The 23,856-nt window shown below is 42.8% G+C and overlaps 2 pseudogenes; both read right to left on the bottom strand.

Moving 5' to 3' along the window:
- Positions 1–5,305: 5,305 nt before the first annotated feature.
- On the bottom strand, positions 5,306–5,651 carry LOC105001370 (annotated as a pseudogene).
- A 16,837-nt stretch (positions 5,652–22,488) lies between these two features.
- LOC105001369 lies at positions 22,489–23,005 on the bottom strand (annotated as a pseudogene).
- Positions 23,006–23,856: the final 851 nt, after the last annotated feature.

Raw genomic sequence — 23,856 nt, 5'->3', positions numbered from 1 at the left:
TCTATCAAAATTCTATTCTTCTTTAAGGCCCATTTCAAATGCCACTTGAGCCACACTATTCCTTCCCTCTTTATCTTCTAACAGAGGTGACTTGTCTTCCTTTTTTTGTTCCCAGGCTCAACGATAATATTTTGAACTTGTGACACTCTAAATTTTATAATAATTTTATGCTTTGTACAAATTTGCAGTTTAGTGTATACCACTCATGTTCTTCTTAGGTTTATGAAACTTCTTAAAGTTGGGGACTGCTTCTTACCTACTTTGAATACAAACCTTCCCTGTATCAACAAGGCTTAAGTTCAGCAATAACAGAAAACCTCTAAATAATAGTGGTTTCATCAGGATAAAAATGCATTGTTTCTCATTTAAGTCAAAACATAGGCCATCCAGGGCTGGAGTAGTGACTTATGCTCTAAAAGTCTTCAGATTGCAGGCTTCAACCAAGAATGTGGTCCTCAGCCTCCAAATGGCAGCATCTCTCTCAGGAGGAAGAAAGGAGAAAGAGGCAAAGATGAGATAACAAACAATAAGCACCAGTCCTTAAGGAAGGTTCCTGGAAACCGCTTTGTAGAGTTTAGTCATGTGCATGCCTAGCTGCAGGGGAGGGTGGAAATGAAGTCTTTGTTTTTGGTGCTCTTGTGCTCAGCCATAGCTAGAAGGGAGCACAGATATTGGGGAACAACTCTGTGTCTGTTATACTCCCCAAAGTGTCTCCCATAGGCACAATTCCAGGTAAAAGCTTAAAATGAACTTCCTGCAAGTAAGTAATACTGAGACAGTGAAGGACAGGGAAGGCTTGAGTGCTGCAGTCCATGGAGTTGCCGATAGTTGGACACAACTTGGTGACTGAATAACAACAAAAAATACTGAGATCCCATCTCAGAATTATTTGTTGTATAATGAATTCAGGGGGACTTTTACTCATCAAAAATTTGCTTTCTCTAAGGGAGGTATTAAAAATGTTTAAGAAATCACTGACTCAATGGACATGAATTTGAGCAAACTCTGGGAGAAAGTGAAGGATAAGGAAGCCAGGAGTGCTGTAGTTGGACATGAGTTAGGAACTGAACAACAAAGGAAACTCTACAATCTGTCTTTTCAAACTTAATTGTTTTGGGGCTCACCAGTTCACCTGTAGGGACTTCCCTGGTGGCTCAGACGGTAAAGTGTCTGCCTACAATGTGGGAGACTGGGTTCAATCCCTGGGTTGGGAAGATCTCTTGGAGAAGGCAATGGCAACCCACTCCAGTACTCTTGCTTGGAAAATCCCATGGACGGAGGAGCCTGGTAGACTACAGTCCCTGGGGTTGCAGAGTCGGACATGACTGAGCAACTTCACTTTCACTTTTCACTTTTTAGTTCATCTGTCACTACTATTAGACTAGGAAACTACTTTTATTAGAACCTCCCAACTTGTTTTCACCATTTCACCTTCTCCTGCTTGCTCTTCCCAGTGGTGATAAAGACTTCACCAAACACTTCCTTGCCAAAAGTGTTGCCAGACTTCCTGGTATAATGTGATGCTCTTGTACCCAAGTCTCTTCTGTAGTCCTATCACAGAGAAAATAACCTTCAGAAGAATCCCTTGACATTCTGCTCAAGTTGTTAGGTTAGTTTGCATATTTGTTTCACATAAAAGCAGATAAAAATTTAATAATTTCAAGGTACTAAAAATATTGGGGCTTTGAAGCAATGTACATTGGTTTTCCAATTTCTTCTCACTGCGTGTAGGTCTTTGCAAATGATAGTGCCTACCTTTGTGTTTTGAGTCTTTGCATATTTATCTCCAAAAAGGTTTCACTGGAATCTACAGAAACATCCTCTGACACACTTCTGCCCCGCTCCTCCACACCTTCCTACACATGTTTACTTCTGGTGATTAGTGCTTTCAGAAAATAGTCACTCCTCCACAAAAATATCTGGGATTTCTACACAATTGAATTTATACTTAAAATACTCCATCTGGACACACAAGGCAGTCTATGGTCTTTAAATATAAAAACTTGTAGTTATTTTTTTTATTTTTATTTTTTCATATGAGCATTTGCTTTGTTTTATTAAATATGCTTTACAAACATGATTTTATTTTATTTTATTTTTAAACTTTATATAATTGTATTAGTTTTGCCAAATATTTTTAATTGAAGGATAATTCTTTTACAATATTGTGTTGATTTCTGCCATACGGCAAAATGAATCAGCCATAGGTATACATATGTCCCCTCCCTCTTGAACCGCCTCCCACCTCCTCCCACCCCTCTAGATTGTCACAGAGCCCTGGTTTGATTTCCTTGAGACATACAGCAAATTCCCACTGGCTATCTATTTTACATAAGGTAGTGTATATGTTTCCATCCTCCCGCCGCCCCTGTCCATAAGTCTGTTCTCTTTGTCTGTGTCTCCACTTCAGCCCTTCACATAGGTTCATCAGTATAATCTTTCTAGATTCCATATATATGTACTATTATGTGATATTCGCTTTTCTCTTTCTGACTTCACTCTGTATGACGGTCTCTATGTTCATCCACCTCATTAGAACCAACTCAAATGCATTCCGTTTTATGGCTGAGTAATATTCCTTTGTATATATGCACCACAGCTTCTTTATCCATTCATTTGTTGATGGACATCTGCTGCTGCTGCTGCTAAGTCGCTTCAGTCGTGTCTGACTCTGTGTGACCGCATAGACGGCAGCCCACCAGGCTCCCCCGTCCCTGGGATTCTCCAGGCAAGAACACTGGAGTGGGTTGCCATTTCCTTCTCCTATGCATCAAAGTAAAAAGTGAAAGTGAAGTCGCTCAGTCGTGTCCGACTCTTAGCGACCCCATGAACTGCAGCCCACCAGGCTCCTCCGTCCATGGGATTTTCCAGGCAAGAGTACTGGAGTGGGCTGCCATTGGGCTGCTTCTATGTCCCAGCTATTGTAAATAGTGCTGCAGTGAACACTGGGGTGAAAGTGAAAGTCACTCAGTTGTGCCTGTACAGTCCTGGACTTCCGTAGGCCAGAATACTGAATTGGGTAGCCTTTCCCTTCTCCATGGGATCTTCCCAACCCAGGGATTGGACCCAAGTCTCCTGCATTGCAGGCGGATTTTTTACCAGCTGAGCCACAAGGGAAGCCCGAACATTGGGGTACATATATCTTTTTCAGTTTTGGTTTCCTCAAGGTATATGCATAATATTGAGATTGCTGGGTCATATGGTAGTTTTAGTCCTAGAGAAACTTGTAATTTTAAGATGTTTGGAATTACCCCAGAGGTTAGTTCTTTGAAAAAGTTGAATTGAAAGTGAGAACTTATTAGAAATGGCATTTACTGTGTTTTTTTAATTTGATTTTTCATCTCTACATGTATTATTCTCTTTGGACTGTACACTTCTTGAGGACTGCTTCTGAGTATGAAACAACAGTTATAAAGTGAAAAAAAAAAAAAAGTTGCCTGTAGCTGACAGTGATGGTGACATGGGATTTGTTTTACCATGTGGCATGAAGCTTCCACAAAATAAAGAACACTACATAGGACTACAATTATTCATTGTGCACTATTCATTCATCTCACAGGCATTTCTTGAGCAACAACCAAGCAGTCTGCACTGTGGTAGATTCTAGGAGCCAGTGTTGAGCAATATTGATACCATCCCTGTCCTTATGGAATTGTACAGTACATAAGAGAAAGACAAGACAAAGAAGTAATAACTGTGAAATACAACAAGTGCTTGTTGGGGAAGCACGGATTGTTCTGGGAGCACTCGAGGGAGGCATTTACTCCAGTCACAGTCTTTATGGAGGCTTCACATACAGATAGTTCATCTGAGCCTCACAAAATCTTCTGCAATGGGTAGTACAGGGATTACTCTTCTTATTTACAGATGAGGAATTAGCCTCAGAAAGATCAGCAAGACTCAAGTTCCCATAGAGCCAGACCTGGGCTTGTAACTCCTTCAATGCAATGCTCTCAGCACTACTCCTCACAGCAGCTGGAATGCTGGGAATGTGAGCTTTGTGGTGTGAGGCAGATGCTCCCAGGCTTTGCAGTGCCCTTATCCCAAGCTTTCAACTCCCACTGGCATCAATTAATTAATTCTTGGCCTCTATTGCAGTTGCCTGGAAGTCATGCAAGTGTTTTAACCAGCATGGCTCTAAGCGCTCTTTAACTAGGGCTAGTAATCCAGTGTTCCTGCTGAGGACAGCCTTTAAAACTAGGAAAGAGGCCAGAGGCTCTTTCAAACAGACACAAACTACAGAAGCTCAGCCATAAAGCCTTAGTAGAATGAGGCACCAAGCAACAGTCAGCTAGGTGGGCTTTTTTCCTGTCCTATTAAGGAGAAGTTAGGTTCCCCAAAGAGAAAACAATATTAAAATGCCCAGAGTTCATTTGGCTTTATGTTTAGTACCACTGAGTTGAATGGAGGAATGAACACAGCTGTTGGGCAGGACATTTTCCCGTAATGCTCTGTATTCCCACCTATACACTATTCCCTGATTATTTTGGAAAAATTTCTTTCTTACAATCTTTTGAACTCATTGAAAATTTTCAAGTGACATTAGAGTTTTACAGGAATAATGTGCTCTAGCAATAGCTCTGGCAAATTGAGGAGCTGGTGATAATTATTTCCTTGGTTTGTAGTGTAGTAGACATACCATGGAAGAGGGGGTGGCAACCCACCTCAGTATTCTTGCCTGCAGAATCCCATGGGCAAAGGAGACTGGCAGGCTACAGTCCATAGGGTCACAAAGAGTCAGACATAGCTGAAGCAACTTAGCACACACGTGTGCAGATATACCATGGGCTTTGGAGTCAACCTAAATTATCTCAACTCCTTCACTTTCTAGCTGTGTCATCATGGGAAAGCTTATAGACTTCCTTGAGCGTCAAAGGTTTCTTCAAATGATAGTTGTAAGGATTAGAAGAATGACATTTAATATATCTAGTACAGTGCCTGGTACACATGATTGGTCCTCAGTGAATGGAAAATATTACTACGATGGTTAAAAATCACTTTTTTCCCTGGTAACTCAGTGTGAACTCCAGCATCTCTTCTAAGCCTGACTTTTCTGGTAATGTCAGTTCCTCTGGTCCTTTACTTTTACTATAAATATCTTATTTTGTGTCTTCCATAGTTAGGGCCTATGTGATTATTTAACCCACGAATACTCAGTAATACTAATTTACAATCTTGCTGGTGAGATAGGATGTTGGTAACAGATCTAGGCATAACAGGTGAACTGAGTGATACAGACAATTGGTGCTATGGGATTTCATTTTTCTTTTTAACAACTGATTATCAGTTTATTAAAAAGGTTGACTTAGGCATAGGCAGTGGTGACTTCCACCTCGACTCCTGGCTCATTACTGATGGAAGTGATCTGCTTGACAATTTCAGGACTGTGCAGGTCAATGAGTCGCTTGTGGATCCTCATCTGAAATTGATCCCAAGTCTTAGAACTTTCACCTCAAGGAATTTTTTCTCATAGTTATTCTGTCTTGGTGGGCCTCAGAGTCTGATCAGGTCCTTTCACTATCAGATTCTTTTCCTTCCTACCTCTCATCAGGTCAGCACATACCTTCTTCAGAGACTTCACATTGAGGCTGGTGAGGGTGATCCTCCACCTTTGGCTCCAGTGGAGGATTACCAGTGTCTTTAAAGGGCATGGCTGTGGTGTGGTTTCCTGACCAACTTGTTCCTCAGTGAGAGCGAGCACTGGGGAGGCAGGAGCAGGAGTGGGTGGCACAGGGCTCTGCTACAGCGGTGTCTGAGTCTTCCTCAAAGAGCATGGGATTTCTAAGAAAATATGACCATGCCTGGGATTTCTGAGAACTTGCACAGACAGTCAATAATTATCACTTGGATAGGCCAGGTGGGGAATTCTGGAATCTGGAGCCAAACCTGGCTAGGTAGTGACAGCAGATAGAGAGGTGAGAGACTGACTGACTTTCAGGTATTGATGGACAAAGCATGATGTTTCAGGGGTAATAGAAATAGATCAGAGTTCAAGCACATAACTGGCCAGGAGGTCAAGATTAAGCATCTAAGCTGTCCCAATAGGTACGCTGCCCAGGGATGGGGACTTTGGGGAAGATAATATTCAAAAGTCAAAGAACATAGTCATGCACAGTAAGTCTTCTGCTGACTGAATTCCACTTCCTTCGGCAGGAGAATTGGGGAATTATCCCAATCCTTGAAGGTTTTCAGGGTCCAAATTGTGATGGTGGGGTGAGATAGAGACAGTGTAGATAATTCTAAAATTTAAGTGAATATGTGAATCTTAGGACAATGCTTCTTAAAGTCTCTGGACCATCTGTTTTAAAATTGCCTGGGAGGCTTGTAATAAATACAGATATTTAGAACATCTGGGGGAATGGATCCTGAGGATATCCGTTCTAAATAGGATACACAGAGAATTATGTACTTTAATCCTAAAGAGTACTGGATAATTCATATTAGATGCCAAACTTGAGAGCCAGGTCAGAGAGTCCTGAAACAAAGAATCAGCGACCCTGTGAAGAAGTCAGACTTTTCTCACTCAATGGAAAGCGGTGTGCAGAAGGGCTGGTTATATGGAAAAGAAAACTGCACAAGTCTTTTGTCCTGACAGTAGGATTGCAAGTAGGATTTCAATTTCCAGTCTGGAGAGTTGGGGTTTCTGGAACAAGAAAGAAGACAGAGAATACCAAGAAAACGAAATAGAGCACAGAGACTGGAGATTGGGCAAAATATGATACAGGGTCTGACACAGGGTTGCCTGTTTAATGTCCCCCCTGCCCCTCAACTAACTAGCTGTGGGCTCCCTGAGGGCCCAGCTCATAACATCTTCATCCTTATTTCTTTTGCACTTGATATAGGGCCTGAGCTTCCTAGGTGGCTCAGTGGTGAATAATCTGCCTGAAATTCAGGAGATGCAGGTTCCATCTGTGGGTTGGGAAGATCCTCTGAAGAAGAAAGTGGCAATCCACTCCAATATTCTTGCCTGGGAAATCCCATGGACAGAGGAGGCTGGCAGGTTATAGTCCATAGTGTCACAAAAGAGTCAGACGTGACTTTGGGATTAAACAACAATGACAGCATAGGGCCTGGCACCAAGTTGGCTTTTAAATGTTGATTAAAGAAACAAATAAATGGACGATTGGACTAGTGGCAAAGACGATTTAATGCTGAGCTCTGGAATGTGGACTAGTTACTCAGTCTCCTGGCTCGTTTATACATGGTCCTGGGGGTTGAGGCGGGGCTGCACTTGAAGTTTTGGAGTTGGATAGAGGAAGCAACTATGTTGACTCAAGACATAGACTGAACCTACAGTTAGGATAGTTTAGGACGTATTCTGGAAGAAAAGTGTGATTTGAATATGCTTTGAAGGCAAGACAGACATCATATGACTCAGTTCAATCCAACTCACTAAACATTAATTTGGCATCTACTCTGTGCAATGGATGAAAATTCAATTGTGAGTAAAATATAGTCCTTGTGCTGGAAGAGACTAAGAGATAAGAAAGGACCAAAATATAGTGTTACAGAGGATACTGAATTCCTTTTAGGGGTGTTAAAGGTCAACAGCTGCAGCAGCACAGGATTCAATCTCCACAGAAGCAGATGGCAAATGCCCTTGGCTAGTGCCAACTTGTAGTTGACATACATATATGCAATAGAATATTACTCCGGAATGAGTCTGAGTCAGTTGAACTGAGGTGGATGAACCCAGAGCCTGTTATACAGAGTGGAGTGTGCCAGAAAGAGAAAAACAAATATTGTATATTAATGCATTTGTGTGGAATCTAGAAAAAGCATACTGATGAATCTATCTTCAGGGCAGGAAAAGAGATGCAGATGTAGAGAACGGACTTGTGGACACACCCAGGGAAGGAGAGGGTGAGGTGAATTGAGAGAGTGGCATTGAAATATATACATTACCATACGTGAGACAGATAGGTAGTGGGGAGTTGCTGTGTAACAGGGAGCTCAAGCCAGTGCTCTGTGATGCCCTAGAGTGGTGGGATGGGGGCAGGGGTTTGGAGGGAGAGTCAAGAGGGAGGGGATATATGTGTAATATATTTATGGCTGATTCATGTTGTTGTACGTTGTAAAGCAATTATCCTCCAATTAATAAAAAAAAAACAAACAACTAATTGCTGCAGAGATACTAGTGATAAATAAAGGTTTAAGATAAGTACCATCTGAGTAAACTCTTTGCCTTTGAGTAGGCTCTCCATATCCAGAGGGTGTGTGAGTACTAATGAAGAGATCCTCCAGGCTCAGGGAGGGCACTTTTGGTTTTCTCTTGTCTATTCTTCCCTCACCCACAGCTGGCCCTTGCTAGCTGGTCTGCCCTGAAAATGCAATGCACTTCTGTGACCTGGAGGAAAGTTCACAGGTCCCAGAGCACAGGTGGGTCTGTGATGTTTATCTATTGACTAGCATGAACATTTTCTCTACTCTGAAGAGTTCTTCCTCAGATCAAAAGCATTATAAATGTGCATTATTTCGTAGGTCTCAAACACACCAATTGTTGAGAGCAGAGCCTGGAATTTGTCTTTTCACCAAATGGTGTTCAGCCCTGGGATCAGGACTTAGAAGTCTTACCATGAAGATTCTCATTATCAAAGTCCTAGCGTCATATTTTCTCAGTCAATAAATGTGTTAGAAATTTGTGTGAATTAAAATTAAAAAGACATCAAAACTATTCTCTTTTTCCATTCTTTCACTTTTTCCTATCTATCCTTACACAAACCCAACAAAAAATATTCTCTGCCAATAAACTCAGTGTTTATAGAATAACAGAAATGACTTATCATATGGTATGATTTTGTTGTGTTGTAATGACACTCAAGAAGAATGTTAGATCAAAAATAAAAACATCTGAGTTATGTTCTTTTTGATGGTGCTCACTAAATTGTGTAACTTGGGGGCAAATTACTTCAATCTTCCCAGCCTTAATTACTATAACATGATGGATTAGATTGGACTCTATGTGTAATTCCTTTTAATCCTAAGAATCAAGGATTCTATAAGCTACCCAGCAGTGATGACATATTTCTTTATGTGAGGTGGAGAAACCGGCTTCCCTGGTGGCTCAGTTGGTAAAGAATATGCCTGCAATGCAGGAGATCTAGGTTCGATCCCTGGGTGGGGAAGGAAATGGCTACCCACTCCAGTATTCTTGCCTGGAAAATCCCATGGACAGAGGAGCCTGGGAGGCTACAGTCCATGGGGTCACAAAGGGTCAAACATTTTTGAGCGTTTGAGCATTATATAGAGAAACTGGAATGCTGCTCTGGAAAACTCTGTAAACCTTGTAATTCCCTGGCTGTGAGACCTAGGAAAGAACTCAGAACAACAGCAGAGACATCAATGGTTTACTGGACAGGGGATCTTATGCATCTGAAGCAAAAGGTTCTGAAGGAGTATCCCATCATGTACAGCAGATGGCAGGCAGGACATAGCAGCAGTCTTCACTACCAGGGGGAGAAGGAGGCTACCAGTTGTCAGGTTCGTTCCTCAGTTACCAGGGAAATCAGCAGCCAGGGCAGGGGGCAAGCACATAGGCAGTTACCTATTAGGCTCTATGATTAAGAGGGAAGGTTGATCAGGTGAGTAGGGTGTAGGTGAAGCAGGTACTGGTTGATCAGGGGATGTACAGAGAGCAAGAGAACAGCCATCTTGGGTGGCCTGACCACATACCTGTGTAATGAACACTTGTTGACTGCTTCATCAATGTCTATTTCTTCATTTCTCTAATAGTCTTCAAATTTTTTTCCCTTTAGGGATATGTTTTCCTTTGCTCAGCTACACACCTGGTGTGGAATGGACAACATATTTGGTAGATCCTATAGGGCTGAAACCAACCAGTGTATCTCATTCCCTGGGTGAGGCAACTGGTTCCAGGATGGTTATATGGCCAGATTCAAGACAGTGATGGGGAGGAAATTCCCCTGTTTGCTGGAGGCTCCTGGGAAGCAGGCTTCCATTTTCATTTGTGGGAAATAGGTGAAGAGCTCCTTTTCTTTTGGCAAGGTGGAAGAGGTGAGATGTCTAATAACTGCTATTACAAGGGAAACTGAGAAGGGCAAGCTGTCATTCAGAGGGTAGGGCCCAGAGAATCCTAAAGGAGCCAAAGCCTAGGGACTCTGTGAAGTTCTGGAGAAAAAACCTGCCTAAAACTTCTGGCCTTTAAAAGACTTGTGAGCCAATGAAGTCATGGATTTAAGCCAATTCACACTAGTTTTTCTGTTGCCAGCAACTCAATACTAAATGTATTTCTGACTATTAAGCTTTTTACCCCCTGAAATTAAAATCTTGCTCATTTCTGAATTTTTATTATAGCCAACTCCTAAATCTCTACCTGTGAAAATTTGAAAACAACAAAAATGTAGGAAGAGCCAGTGCTTGGCACACTGAAGTTGCTTTATAAATGTTGAACGAATGAAGTGAGAATAAATTAAAAGGAAAGATAATGTTTTTTGGACTGGGAAGCAGGTAAAATTATTTTATAGAATTACTTTTCTTGGTAGGGGGCACATGCTAATGAAGAAAGGTATGCGTGATCATAAAGCTAAGCTGCTAGGCCACAACAGGCAGGAACTATCCTTTCTCTTCTCCTTTGAGATTTTGCTTAATGTTATGTTTTTTTTTTTTTTTCCCTTGCAATTTACAATTCAGGGAGAAAGAAGGACCTAAAGTCCCCTAATAAATTTTGCTTCAATTGAATCTATTGATTAATTTAATGGGTGTTTTATGGTTCTTGCAACAATCTCTGCACTCATGAAGTTTACTATTTAGTAGCAAAGACTCATAATCAATAATGATTACAAAGCTGATGAATATTATGAGAGAGGAAATATTGAGAATTATGCGAACAGAGCAAAGGGACCTAACCTCAACCAGGGTAAGGAAAGCTTCTTTGTGTAAATGATATTTAAGCCGAGATCTGAAGAATAAGTAGGTGGCAGTCAGATGAAGATGGACAGGGGAAATGTGTTCCATGTGATGACCTAATGAAAACTGGGATAGAAACACCGGGGAAGACTTGAGGGCAGTTCAGAATAGATGAAGGGGAGACGGGAATGGTGAGATAAAGCCAAGGGAAGCACTACGTTTTGCAAGTCTTTGAAGGAGTTGGTGGAGGAAGGTCAAGTGAAGGAGTTGGGGCTCTGTTTAAAGGAGAGTGGGAGGCTTCTCGGAGAAGGCAATGCCACCCGACTCCAGTACTCTTGCCTGGAAAATCCCATGGACAGAGAAGCCTGGTAGACTATAGTCCATGGTATCGCAGAGTCGGACACGACTGAGCGACTTCACTTTCACTTTTCAGTTCATCTGTCACTACTATTAGACTAGGAAACTACTTTTATTAGAACCTCCCAACTTGTTGTTTTCACCATTTCACCTTCTCCTGCTTGTTCTTCCCAGTGGTGATAAAGACTAATGAGAGTGGGCAGTATTCATGGCCTGGTGTGAACTCTCTCAATTGTTCCCTCTAATACTTTTATAGTTGCTTAGTCAGAAGGCAGTGGCAACCCACTCCAGTACTCTTGCCTGGAAAATCCCATGGACGGAGGAGCCTGGTAGGCTGCAGTCCATGGGGTCACTAAGAGTCGGACACGACTGAGCAACTTCACTTTCAATTTTCACTTTCCTGCATTGGAGAAGGAAATGGCAACTCACTCCAGTGTTCTTGCCTGGAGAATCCCAGGGACGGGGGGAGCCTGGTGGGCTGCCGTCTCTGGGGTCGCACAGAGTCGGACACAACTGAAGTGACTTAGCAGCAGCAGCAGCAGGGAGGCTTCTGGTGGGTTTAAGCAGAGAAGCAAGAGAACTAGATTGGCATCCAACTTGGACCACATGTGGCGCAGGGTCCTAAGGGCCCTCCTTTTAGCCCGGCTCCTCTGTGCCTCTGCACTGTTACCTCTACTTCCTCTCTAATTGTTGTCTCTTTCCTTTTAAAACACTGAAAAAAAATAAACTGGGCACTGTTTGTTTCCAGAACTGCTTACAGCACTACCTTCGTAGGCAATTTGTTTTTCCTGGTAAATCCAATTCTCCCTTTCTTAATTATGGTTTGGGTGTTTGGTTGCTGTGACCTGTAATTCAGCACTGATTTTCAGCTTTAAATCTTCACAGTGGGGTCCAGCAGGGCAGGCACAGACTCTTCTGGCCTTGTCAGTGACTGGCTTTCCTTGGAAAGAAGCTGCCCATGTGTTCAAGCTGTGGCCCTGTTTTGGGTCTTTGGTGTATCCAAAGCATACCTAGCTTGTATCTCCGAGGCATGTGACCACCCTTTCTGACTCACAGATATCTCTGTCCTTGGTTCTTCCAATGGTTCTCCATACCAGAAATCCGAATTAGCCTCCGAAGGTATAAATCAAAGTCTTCAGTCCCCTCTTACACCTGTTGTATGCACCCCAGGGCAAACACATTGCTTTGCTTTGTTTCCTTCTACTAAAGCAGTGGCCCCAATTATTTTGATACCAGGAACTGGTTTCCTCTGACTGCAGGTGGGGGGGGATGGTTTTGGGGTGATTCAAGTGCATTACATTTATTGTGTACTTTATTTCTATTATTATTATATCAGCTCCACCTCACATCTTCAGCCATTAGATCCTGGAGGTTGGGGACCACTGCTCTACGGGGTTGAGCCTTCTTTCAGGATCTGATTGTAGATTCCTGGAGGGCAGGGACCTCTGACTGCATCTCGAGCTTTGTATATAGTGAATGCTGGATAATACCAGTAGAATGACTGAAAGAGAAAAGACATTAAAAAGTTCTAGTCTGGACTGGATGGTTATCAGAAACAGTGATTTGCTGAGAAGACACTGACAGCTGGGTTGGAAAATGGGAACACCTGTGTTTGATAATTTGATAATCTTTATTGATTGATAATCATAATCATTGCTCTGAAGTCTACTTAGGACCTGACTTACTGACTGAGAAGGATTTGCACTTCTCAACAGGAAGGACACTACTCAACAGAGATGGTGTCCACAGGCCTGTACTGGGCAATTCCTCCCCTGAATCTCCAGTATTGTTGAAAGGTTCCAATGAGATAATCCATATAAATTGCTTGGGAGAATACCAAGGATTAGTGAGCAATCAGGTTCATGTTTTTGTTGCTTATTATGGAGGTTGTGATCATTACAGAGAGCAGCCTGGCTCTGTGGATGGAGCTGGAATCATCCTTCCTGAAAGGTGGTAATCCTTCCACTTATTTGCTGAGCCACTGATTTCTGCAACAATGATTTATTGAGTGTTTAAATGTGCCAGATACTAATTCTACCCAGCTGAAACAGGTATGTAAAGGTTGCTTTATTTTCAAAGATTTTGGTTTCCTCTTGAGGCATATCCTTTTTTCAGAAAATAGTTGCTGAGTATTAATTAATGAAGTGGTCACCTTTCACATGTGGATTTAGGGCAAAGGGAGATGACATTGAGGGGGTAATACATAGGTGTTTCTGCTTTACCATGATTAACTATTATCTACCCTGGTTCTGCTTATTCCTATTTTTTGTAGTGCCACATTTAGTTTATTTTGGCCACACTGTGAGGCTTGTGGGATCTTAGTTCTCTCTCAGCAGTGCAAGTGCAGAGCAACCACTGGATCCTTAGGGAAGTCCCTATTCCCATTTTTTGCTTGATTTTTCTCAAAGCACATTTCACTATCAGACATATTGTATATTTTATTAATTGAGTTGTTTATTGTGTGCTTCCCTTCACTAGAGTATGAACCCCACAAGGGAAAAGCTTTTGTCTGTTTTGTTCTATGCTGTATTCTCAGCTTGGAACTGCGCCTGACACGTGTCCTAGAACTATTTTGTTGAGTGAATCTGCCCCACCTTTGAAAGCTCCATCTTATACGCTGGTTTTGCCATGCTTTCCTTAGACTCTTCTCTAGGGCTGGAGTTGTCTGGTAGGATATCTGACTCTTTTGCCTTGTTTGTCCTGCTCTTTGGTGCTTTGCAGAAGACACTTTTGAGGTTTCTAGATATCTGGAAAAGAGGAAAGATAGCATCTGGCCAGTAGTTCACTAACCATCTTGAAGATTTTATTCTGATGAGAGCTGTCTGCTTTATTTCAGAATCCATCAGGAATAATTCTCATTTGGAAATGATAACTGCTCTAACACGTTTATTATGTACTATACCAAGGGCCTTACCTACCTTTTTCTCACTTCATTCTTACAACAAATCTATTATCAGTAATAATAGTAATATTATCAGTAATAAATATTATCAGTAAATAAATATTATCAGATAATAAATATTATCAGTAATAAATCTAATATTATCAGTATTATCTAAAATTTTACAGGTGAGAAAATCAAAACAGACTGATTAAGAAAAGTAAAGGTCACACAGCTAGTTAGTATCCTTACTGGAATTTGAACCCTAGTCTCACTGACTGAAAAGCTTATCCACCAACAACTAGGCTACCCCTAGGCTGTTTGGAGTTCCTATTACGGGCTTTGTTTTATATTTATGCCAATTTTTTTATCTTAAAGAAAGCAAACTGATTTGATTTCATTGATTCCTGAGACCAGTGGCTGTCCTGCCTTGCAGATATTCTTTATCTTGGCAATAGCAAGAGCATATTTTAAATAACAAAGGATGGAATATAAGGTTTTATGTTAAAGGTCACTGTAATACTTCCAGCAATGTAACTGGTAAGATAGATACATAATGCTTGTTTCAAAACAATGTGTATTTCAAAATGATGTAGAACAGAAGTTCTCAAACTTTATTTAGAGTGCATAGAAGGAACAGCTTGTAGAACTTCAAGCATTTGAGCCTTCCTCCCAGAGACCCTGGCTCAGCTGATGTGGGGAAATTAAGTTTTTAATAAGTCAGATGACTTTGATGTCAATGGTCCTTGACCACAGTTTAAGAAACACTAATATGCAAACATCAGGAAAGAAAAATAGAGTTGAGGAAACCTAATATATAGCCTCAGAAAGGGGCTAATATATAATACCAACCAATCTATAATATCAAGAGCCTCAGCATGTCCCAAACATGCTTCAGATCTCTTTTGCATGTGAACTTGATAGGTTCCCTGAGAATATTGTAAAGATAATTTGTTGATCAGTCCTTAGAAAGTGAAAGTGAAGTAGATCAGTCGTGTCCGACTCTTTGCGACCCCGTGGACTGTAGCCTACCAGGCTCCTCCATCCATGGGATTCTCCCAGCCAGAATACTAGAGTGGGTTGCCATTTCCTTCAGGGGATCTTGCCAACCTAGGGATCAAACCTAGGTCTCCCGCATTGCAGGCAGACGCTTTAACCTCTGAGCCACCAGGGAAGTCCTAAAAATATCCAGTAAGGTATGATGCAAGACTGTGTGTGTGTGTGTGTTGCTGTGGGGCAGCAAACATAAAGTGTAATGATACTGACATATAGGCACAGACCAAGATGATTTAACTCCTTGCTTGGAACAGTGCTTTATAATCACTGGGAAAGAACTTTTTGAATAGGTTATTGGAGTTGTCACCCAAATGTTTTCTGACAACTCAGGGGGTAGCTTTTATCATGTTATTTGAAAGACTGTCCTACAGGAGACTAAAAAGGTGAAACTGAATTAACGAGTTCGTGAGTGGAGAGGAAGCGTTTCAGCAGAGGAAACCAGAGCTCCTGCCATGGCGCTGAGCTGTCTGCTCCATCAAGGACTGCTTCCATCCCCCCCCCCCCAAAAAAATAAAATAAAAAGGTGAAACTACCCTTTACAGGAGATTTACTAAAAAAAGAGAGCAGGGTCACATTTAGCAATCTAGTGTTCTTGCCTGGAGAATCCCAGGGACGGGGGAGCCTGGTGGGCTGCCGTCTTTGGGGTCGCACAGAGTTGGACACGACTGAAGTGACTTAGCAGCAGCAGCGGCAGAGATGTAACAAGAGTGGAGAGAGAATCTTTCCTTATATTTGTGAGAGCAACAGGGTCAGCCCAGGAGAGTGGTGGGACAGCACTGAGAGGCTGGAGAGGACGGTGGTGAAGGACATTCATGTCACTGTGGTGGCACTGCTGTCAAGAGCAGCATCAGCAGGGACTGGTGCAAAAGGTAGGGAATGACTCGGCCACTTCAGTAGGAGGAAGGCTAGGCCTTGATCCCTAATCATGCCTCTTGATGGTGACAGAGCCTGGTTAAAGCCAGGGTCCTAAAAGTAACTAACATTTAGTATAGTATTTACCACATGCTAAGTCTTCATCTAAGTCCTTTGTATTTATTACTCTCAGGTTAAATTGTTTATCCTGTTTGACCTAAAAGGTGGCAGATGTGGGAACTGAACCCGGACCAAGTTCAGCATCACTGTGTATAAATGCTGTGCTTTATGGTTTCTCCCACATGCCTTAATGCCAGTTAGCTTTCCCTGTTACAGATCATATAGGTGAGACCCTGGCCAGCTGTGTCTCTAGCCTGTGACATTATTAATTGGTAGGGTAATAAGAGGGGATTAGTACCCATCTCGACTTGGAATATGACTCAAATGACTCTTGTCCATGCCAGAACTCATAGAAGTTATCCAAGACATGTTTACTCGAATGAAGAATAAAAGAACTTGGCTTAAATGGCTTGAGGACATTATCTTTGAGTACCTTACATTTGAACAACTCATCCTAATGACAAAAGCCAGAGACTGTTTATAGTCATAAACTGAACTGCTTAATGCAGTCTGGTAAAATGGAGCATTACATGTCACAGCCAGGAAAATCATGTCTCCTTGAAATAAACACACACACACACACACACACACACACACAAAACCAAACCAAAACAAGGTTCTGTTGGAAAAACAAAAAAGTCCAGACCCTTCATATCTTTTTTCTCAGCAAATCTGATTTGATAAGAAACCTTACACTCCTCTGATTGGTAATACACTGATAAGATATAATTATATTATAATTACCTGTACTCTTCTTCTTCTCTTGAGGAACTTATATTCCATTGAAGGAAAAATAAAAATGCTGTTTACTCACTTCCTCTGAATCTCAGAGCTTTCCAGTGGTGACTCCTTTCCCTTTTACTAATGAAAAGAATATGCAAAAGTAGAAGTTGATCCAGGAAGCCTGGAGAAGGAGGGTACTTTCTGAAAGTTAAGCCAGCAGCCAAGAACCACCCCCTCAGAAGATGAAGAAAGAGCAGTTACCTGAATGATGGTCACAGCGTGTGGATCCACAGGGCTCCAGCCGCCCTCCCCTGCCTCCAGCCTGTTCTCTTACCCACACTGAGGAAACGTCCATCTCTCGGGCCTCTTTGGCACACCTCTCCCTCTTTGCACTGGACTTCACTGGGAAAGCGGCTGTAGCGTGTCTATTTGAAAGACAAGAAAACAGCATAGTTAAATCAGAGATTTAGATTGCACCAGGATATGATGTGGGCAATTTATTTGTGCAGTTCTCAGTATCAAAAACAGCTCTGGGTACAACTATCAGGAAGATTAAAGAAAGTGTTTGCTGTCATCAAACTGTTCTTTTAAAAGATGTCAGGAAACAAAACATATTTGTAGCAAGATAAATACTGTGTACTGGATTCATAACAGAATGATTTATTAAACCCACACAATGTTATTTACTGTTTGAGGGGTACATGTGGTTTCTTACCTCATTGGCCTTTATTGGCCTTGCTGTTTTCCACAGAGGGCATCTGTCTGCACCACAGCCCTGAGTCTAAGCAAAAGCCCATGCGTTGACCAATTGGTATTCCTGCTGTCCTTGGGAGTGGATGTATTGGTGGAGTGGGGGAATCAGGCAAGACTTTCAAGAACACTTGATTCATTTTCAGAAGTTAAACATGAATGCAGCCTCTAATCATGAAAAGAGGATTGCTTTATGACAGGTTAGAAAGAATAAGTGTGTGTGTGTGTGTGTGTGTGTGTGTGTGTGTGTGTGTGTGTGTAAGCACAGGTGGGTGGGGGGAGCATACTCTCACACACATGGTGTTGCTGCTTTGTATCATTTGCTCCTTCAGTCTGAAAATAGGAAGTGTCAGGGTTTGCTGAATCCTGTTGCTGATGATGTACATAATGCCATAAGCAAGTGAAGGTATGTGGTGACTCAGCCTTTTCCTTTTTCAGATATTCTTTCCTTCTACACCTTAATTTTGAAAAGTCTGGCAAGGAGTTTGTGAGAGTCAAAAATCTTTAAAGGCTCCATGTGTTCAGTGATAATGCTTTGTAAATAATCCTCTTAGAGGTGCTAAGCTTCTAATTAGGCAGTGGAGAAAAAAGTAAATCTCAACCTAATAAGCTTTGTTGCATTGTGTATCAGGAAACAGTGAAGGACTCAGACAGTCACAACTCTTTTATTTCAGGAAAATATTAATTAAAAAAAGTCTCATTCTGAACAGAAAACAAGAAATAGGGTGGAGCTATTTCCTATTCACTGGGTAAAATGCATCACCTGGTGACCCCTCTGGCTTTACCCACCAAAATCACTAGTCTGCTTCTCTTTCTCTGTCCTGCTCTGGGATTCAGGAGGCTGCCTTCTGTGGATTACCTTCCCCAGTTCCTTTGCTGTCTGGCTTGTCATTGGATGTGGCCATTGACAGGCACTGGCAGGGTGCTGGAGGGTGACAGCAGAGGGAGATGAAGTACCTGGATATTTATTCCTCCCCGCTCTTCCTGTATATCCCTGATTTTGACAGTGACTAAATCCCATTCCTCTACTTAGGCCAAGACTCAAATGGAGGAACCCCAACACCTCCCTTTCACAGGGTTCTGTTAACTCCTCTTCTTTTTCTGTTGTGCTTGTGGAACTGCAGCCTGCTCTTGTTAGGCCCTGTAGGCTTTATCATTCCATGAGGGATACCTTACCTTGCCTACTCCTCTTTTTAAAAAGATATTTATTTAAGGCTTCACTGGGTCTTCATTACTGTGTATGGGTTCCCTCCAATTGCAGTGAGCGGGGGCCACTCTTTAGCTGCATTGCTTGCACTTCTCATTGCAATGGTGTCTCTTGTTGTGGAGCACGGGCTTTAGGGCACACGGGCTTCAGTAGTTGTGGTGTTAATTGTTCAGCTCAGTTCAGTAATTAATTGCCCTGTGGCATGTGGGATCTTACTCTACCCAGAATTGAAGCTGTGTCTTCTGCATTGACAGGTGAATTCTTAACCTCTGGACCACCAGGGAAGTCTCCCCACTCCTCTTAGACAGTACCCCTATTAAATGATGTTCCTTTGCCATTTGGGGTGTATCACCTTTCTTTTTTTTTTTTTTATTACAGTCCTATCTCCATCCTGTCTTCTTTCACCCAAACTGAGCCTCTTGCTGTTCCTCAAATATACATCTGCTCCTTCTCTGTGCTTTTGTGATTCTCAGTTTTCTTTACCTAAACCCAAGGACTCGAGGGTCCTGTTTAGTGGTTAGCTGGTTCAGTATCAGATGCTTTAATCATTTCTGTACATTTTTGCTAAACAAATGTCTCTTCTTTGCTTAAATATACCTGGTGGCAGGAATTTGCTGCCTCTTAAGGTATCAGTATTCATTCATTTAATTCATTCAGAGAACAGTTCTCTTTTTGCTGTCTATTATGTGCCAAGTTCTGTGTATGGTCTCATCTCTCAAGAGGCTCATAAACAGGAGATAAATATATGAATAAGCAATTTTGGTATAACCTGATATATGTTACTTTAGAGATATTCAGAGTGCTATGAGAGCATGGACAAGTGATCATTCATTTCTGGCTTGTGCAGTCAAGATAATCTTCCCCCATGGGGCAACATGTGAATTGAGACTTGAAGGATGAAAAGAAGCTCTTCAGGAAAACAAAGGTGGGTAAGATGTGCCAGAAGAAAGGACTGAGATGTGCAAATGCACAGCATTTAAGAGCTCTCTGTGTTTGGGCTGCGACAAGTACGTATGGCTAGTGAGTCTGAAAGTGTGGCCAGAGAGTTCTTTCTTGTATGCATTTACAATCTATCAGCACTGTGCTGTATAACTATGCTTCTTCCACCTTAAGACATCTGTATAGTCCCTCTGTTTTCTTTAAAAAAGCTATCCTCTAAAGATTTCTTAGCACTGTAGCAATACTGCCCCTACTTTAGAGTTGATAAAGTGGAGGCTTACAGACAGTAAATGACCATGGACATGTGGCTGGTGGTGAAGACAGGATGACAATTCAGGCAGTCTGATTCCAGAGCCTGAGCCAGAAGCCACTGTGCATTCTTCTGTATTCCTTTTCACAGGGACTCAGGCTCCTGTGTCAATGTGGTGGTTATTTTTCAAGTAACTCTATCTTGTCAATGTTCATTTTATGGAAGAATATCCAGAGCACAAAATGTCATAGCAAGAAGGGAACTGCTTGACCAGTGCAGTTTAGAGCAGGACTGGTGTTTCTACTCACCTTGAGACCATTCTCACAACGATGGAGAGGCAGACCACGTGGCCTTTCTTAGTCACATCTTACAGGTAAGTAATCAGTTCACAGTCAACCAAAGTCAGTTCACAGTCAACCAAAGTCACTATGTTAACCATTACTCCCTTATTTGCCTGCCTAATTCAGGTCTCCATTTAAAAGTCATTTTTGGAGCCCTTAAACTATTTAGGTCCCCTTGCCATACGCTTTCAGAGGACCTCCCACTTCCCCCAGTGTGATGTTTATCACAAGTTATGGTAGACATTTTTCTAATGGTCTCTGTCTTCCCTGATAGATTTTTAAAGCTCCATGAAGACAGAGGCTTATTTTGATTGCCATGGAATCCCCTTAACTTAGCCTCTGGTAGGTGTGTTCAATGTGTAGTTATTGAATGAGTAAGTCTTTCTTCCCCTGCGCTATTATTTCCATCCCTCCTTGACCAAAAGGGTCACCACTATCTTGATTTCTGGCAGCACAGACTAGTTTTGCCTATTATGAACTTCATAAAAATGGAATCAAACAGCATTTACTCTTTCGTGTTAGTTTCTTTTGTTCAATGTATCACGTGTACCATATATTTTCAGTCTATATCACTTCCTACCAGAGTACTAGGAAAGCCTCCAAGATTTCCTACCTCCTCCTCTGCTTAGTTCCCCAGACTGGGAGTTTGATGGATTTTACTCCTGTAGTTAGGTCATGTTGCTGCTGCTGCTAAGTTGCTTCAGTTGTGTCCAACTCTGTGCATGTTAGGTCATGCTATATGATGCATGTGACTGGAAAGAGATTATTCAGGTAGCCCTGACCTAATCACATAACCATTTTATTTTATTTTCTTGATTAACAGTTTTATTGAAATATAATCCACATACCATAAAATTCATCCAAGTTTTGTCCTGCATTCATTCTGATTGCCTGTGGGCTTGGACTTAACTCTACCCTCATACTCTGCATCCTCCTAGAACTAATCCTCGGTTAGTTCTAGGTTCTACTCTTCCTCTCTTCTAGACTGATATCGTTCATCCCACTTCATTTTTCTTCATTGTTTGGTAACATTGTTTCTGTCTTGTAGTAGTTATCTTAGGATATTTTTAATGTGTATGCTTGTCTTAAATTTTAATTTTTACCCAACTTACAGATAAATGTGGTTCTGTTGTATGTTGTGTTTTAATCACTAAATTGCTCCATCTCTTTTGTGATTCCACGGACTGTGGCCCATCAGACTCCTCTGTCCCTGGAATTCTCTAGGCAAAAATACTGGAGTGGGTAGCCATTACCTTCTCCAGGGGATCTTCCCAACCCAGGGGTGGAAACCAGGCTTCCTGCATTGGCTCCTGTATTGGCAGGTGGATTCTTTACCACTGAGCCACTAGGAAAGCCCACAAATAGAATAATTCACTTCCAGGCACACCTGAGGATGATCCTACCTACTCACAGTTACCCACCGGTCAATTCCATCTTCAGCTCTGCCTTATAGGAGTTGATTTTTGTCCTTTCCAACCGAATTTTGGACTGACAGAGCAGTCACAAAGGCTGCTGATCCTATGGACACGGGAGAGGAAAACTGGGCCAGGGAAGTGCCTCCCACGTGCCCACTCTCTCCTCACTGCTTCCTATCCCCCACCCCGCAACTTTCAGGGAGCCTTCTACCTCACCAGAGGAGGCTGGAAGCCGGATCTGGGTCACCCCTCCCCCAGATCTGAAGGTGCTTTTACACGTGCAGCCTGAGCCCTCTCCACAAGTGGGAGAGGCAAGCAGGGCAAATGCCCACTTTCGGCCTGGGTCAAGGCTGGGGTCGTGGAGGGACTGGATCTGGCTGCCTGGCCCTCAAGCCAGGCCGGTCTGCTCCAGGACAGAATCGGCCTTTCTTGGGGGCCTTGTCTAGGCGTTGCCCCGCCTTGGCCCGTCCTGGCTACTCGGCATCTTCACCAGGGCGCTTCGCCCACAGGCACCTGATGTCTTGGGGCCTCCAGTAGCAGGCGTTTGGCATCATGGATCTTTTTACCACTTTTTCCCTTTAATCCCCGGCCTTGCCCGTGTCCAGGTCCCACAGCCCTTCCAGCCTGGCCCGTGGCGCCTGCGGGCGCTGCCAGTAGTTCCTGCTCATCAGCGGCGTGAGGTTCCCCTTCGGTTTTTGCCTCTACTTCCAGCCCTGCTTCTTGCTGGCGGGCTACTCCTCGGTCACCTCCACCTTATTGAAGAGCAACCCAGGCACGGGTGTCTCTGTGGCCTCAGTTCCCACCAAGGCCTGGGCTGCCTTCGCCTTTGCTCTCCTTCCTTCTGCTCCTCTTTGGGTCCTGCTCCTGCTTTCTCCGCCATCTTTTCTTCAAAGCCAGGGAGACAGCTCTTTGGCGCTGCCCTGGCCCCCGGCCTTCTGTATTTTCTCACGCAGGCGCTGTCCCAGGACATCCAAGGCAGACTGAGTCCGGCTCTTGGGCCAGGCCGTCTGCAGTGGCTGAGGCCGTCTTCCTGGTCTGAGACTTTTCTGCAGGGGCCTGTGTCGTTGGCTCCGCAGCCTTCTCCTCCCATGCTTTCTCCTGTTCTTTCTTCCTTTTTGGGGGCCCTAACAGTTTCTGAGACTCGAGTTTTGCCAGCAGACTTGTGCTTCTGTGGCTTGGGTTGAGCTGGGAGCAGACCTTTCTGGCCAGGCTCTGCAGGTCGGCATCCTTTGCAAGCAAAGAACCCATGGCTGAAGGCCCTAGGCTCGCTGGGGGCTTGCTTGGACTCTTACTCACGGGGAGAAGGGCTGGGGTCCAGTGTCCAAGGCCAGCATCGGCGCACCCCAACGCCTCCCCCCCGCCCCCCCCCAGCTGAAAACCACCGCATGTAGCCACTTTAAACGCAGAATCTTCCCAGGTTGGCATCCGCTACCTAGAAAATAGGGACTTCAGTCCTACAACTGCAAGGAACTGAATTCTGGCAACGACAATGGGTTTGGAACCGGATTTGCTCCCGGAAAAGGTGGCCAACATCTTAATCACAGCCTTGTAATACTGAAAATAGAAAACCTAGCCATACCATGCTGGATTTTTACAAAACTGTGTGCTGGTAAGTGGTACTTCTGAAAAATTATTCTTATTTTTTAATTGAAAAGGTGTGTTTCTGCTGTACAACAAAGTGAATCAGCTATATGTATACACATATCCCCTCCCTCATATAAGTGGTATTTTTTCAAAGCCGCTGAATTTGTAGCAGTTTGCTACTTAGCTATAGAAAAGTATTGAGAGTGTGGTACCCAACTCTTAGCTCCTTTGTAGGTAGTAATCCCATAAGACAAGTTGCCTCATTATGTAAGCATTCTGTAGCTACTTTGTTACAGAGGACTCTTCATGAAGTTATGTTTCTTAAAAGTAGAAATTTTATAGATGCTTTCCTAAGCTTGCTTTCTGGTGGAGATACATTTTTGTTGTTTTAATATGTATCTGTTTTGGCTATTCAGTTTAGTTCAGTTCAGTTGCTCAGTAGTGTCCAACCCTTTGTGACCCCATGGACTGCAGCATGCCAGGGTTCCCTGTCCAACTCCTGGAGTTTACTCAAA

Source organism: Bison bison, unplaced genomic scaffold (genome assembly GCF_000754665.1).
Source record: "Bison bison bison isolate TAMUID 2011002044 unplaced genomic scaffold, Bison_UMD1.0 scf7180017864382, whole genome shotgun sequence".
NCBI classification, from domain to species: domain Eukaryota; kingdom Metazoa; phylum Chordata; class Mammalia; order Artiodactyla; family Bovidae; genus Bison; species Bison bison.
Note: the sequence above shows the minus strand (reverse complement) of the source record. Positions and strands in the feature narration are given on the sequence as shown.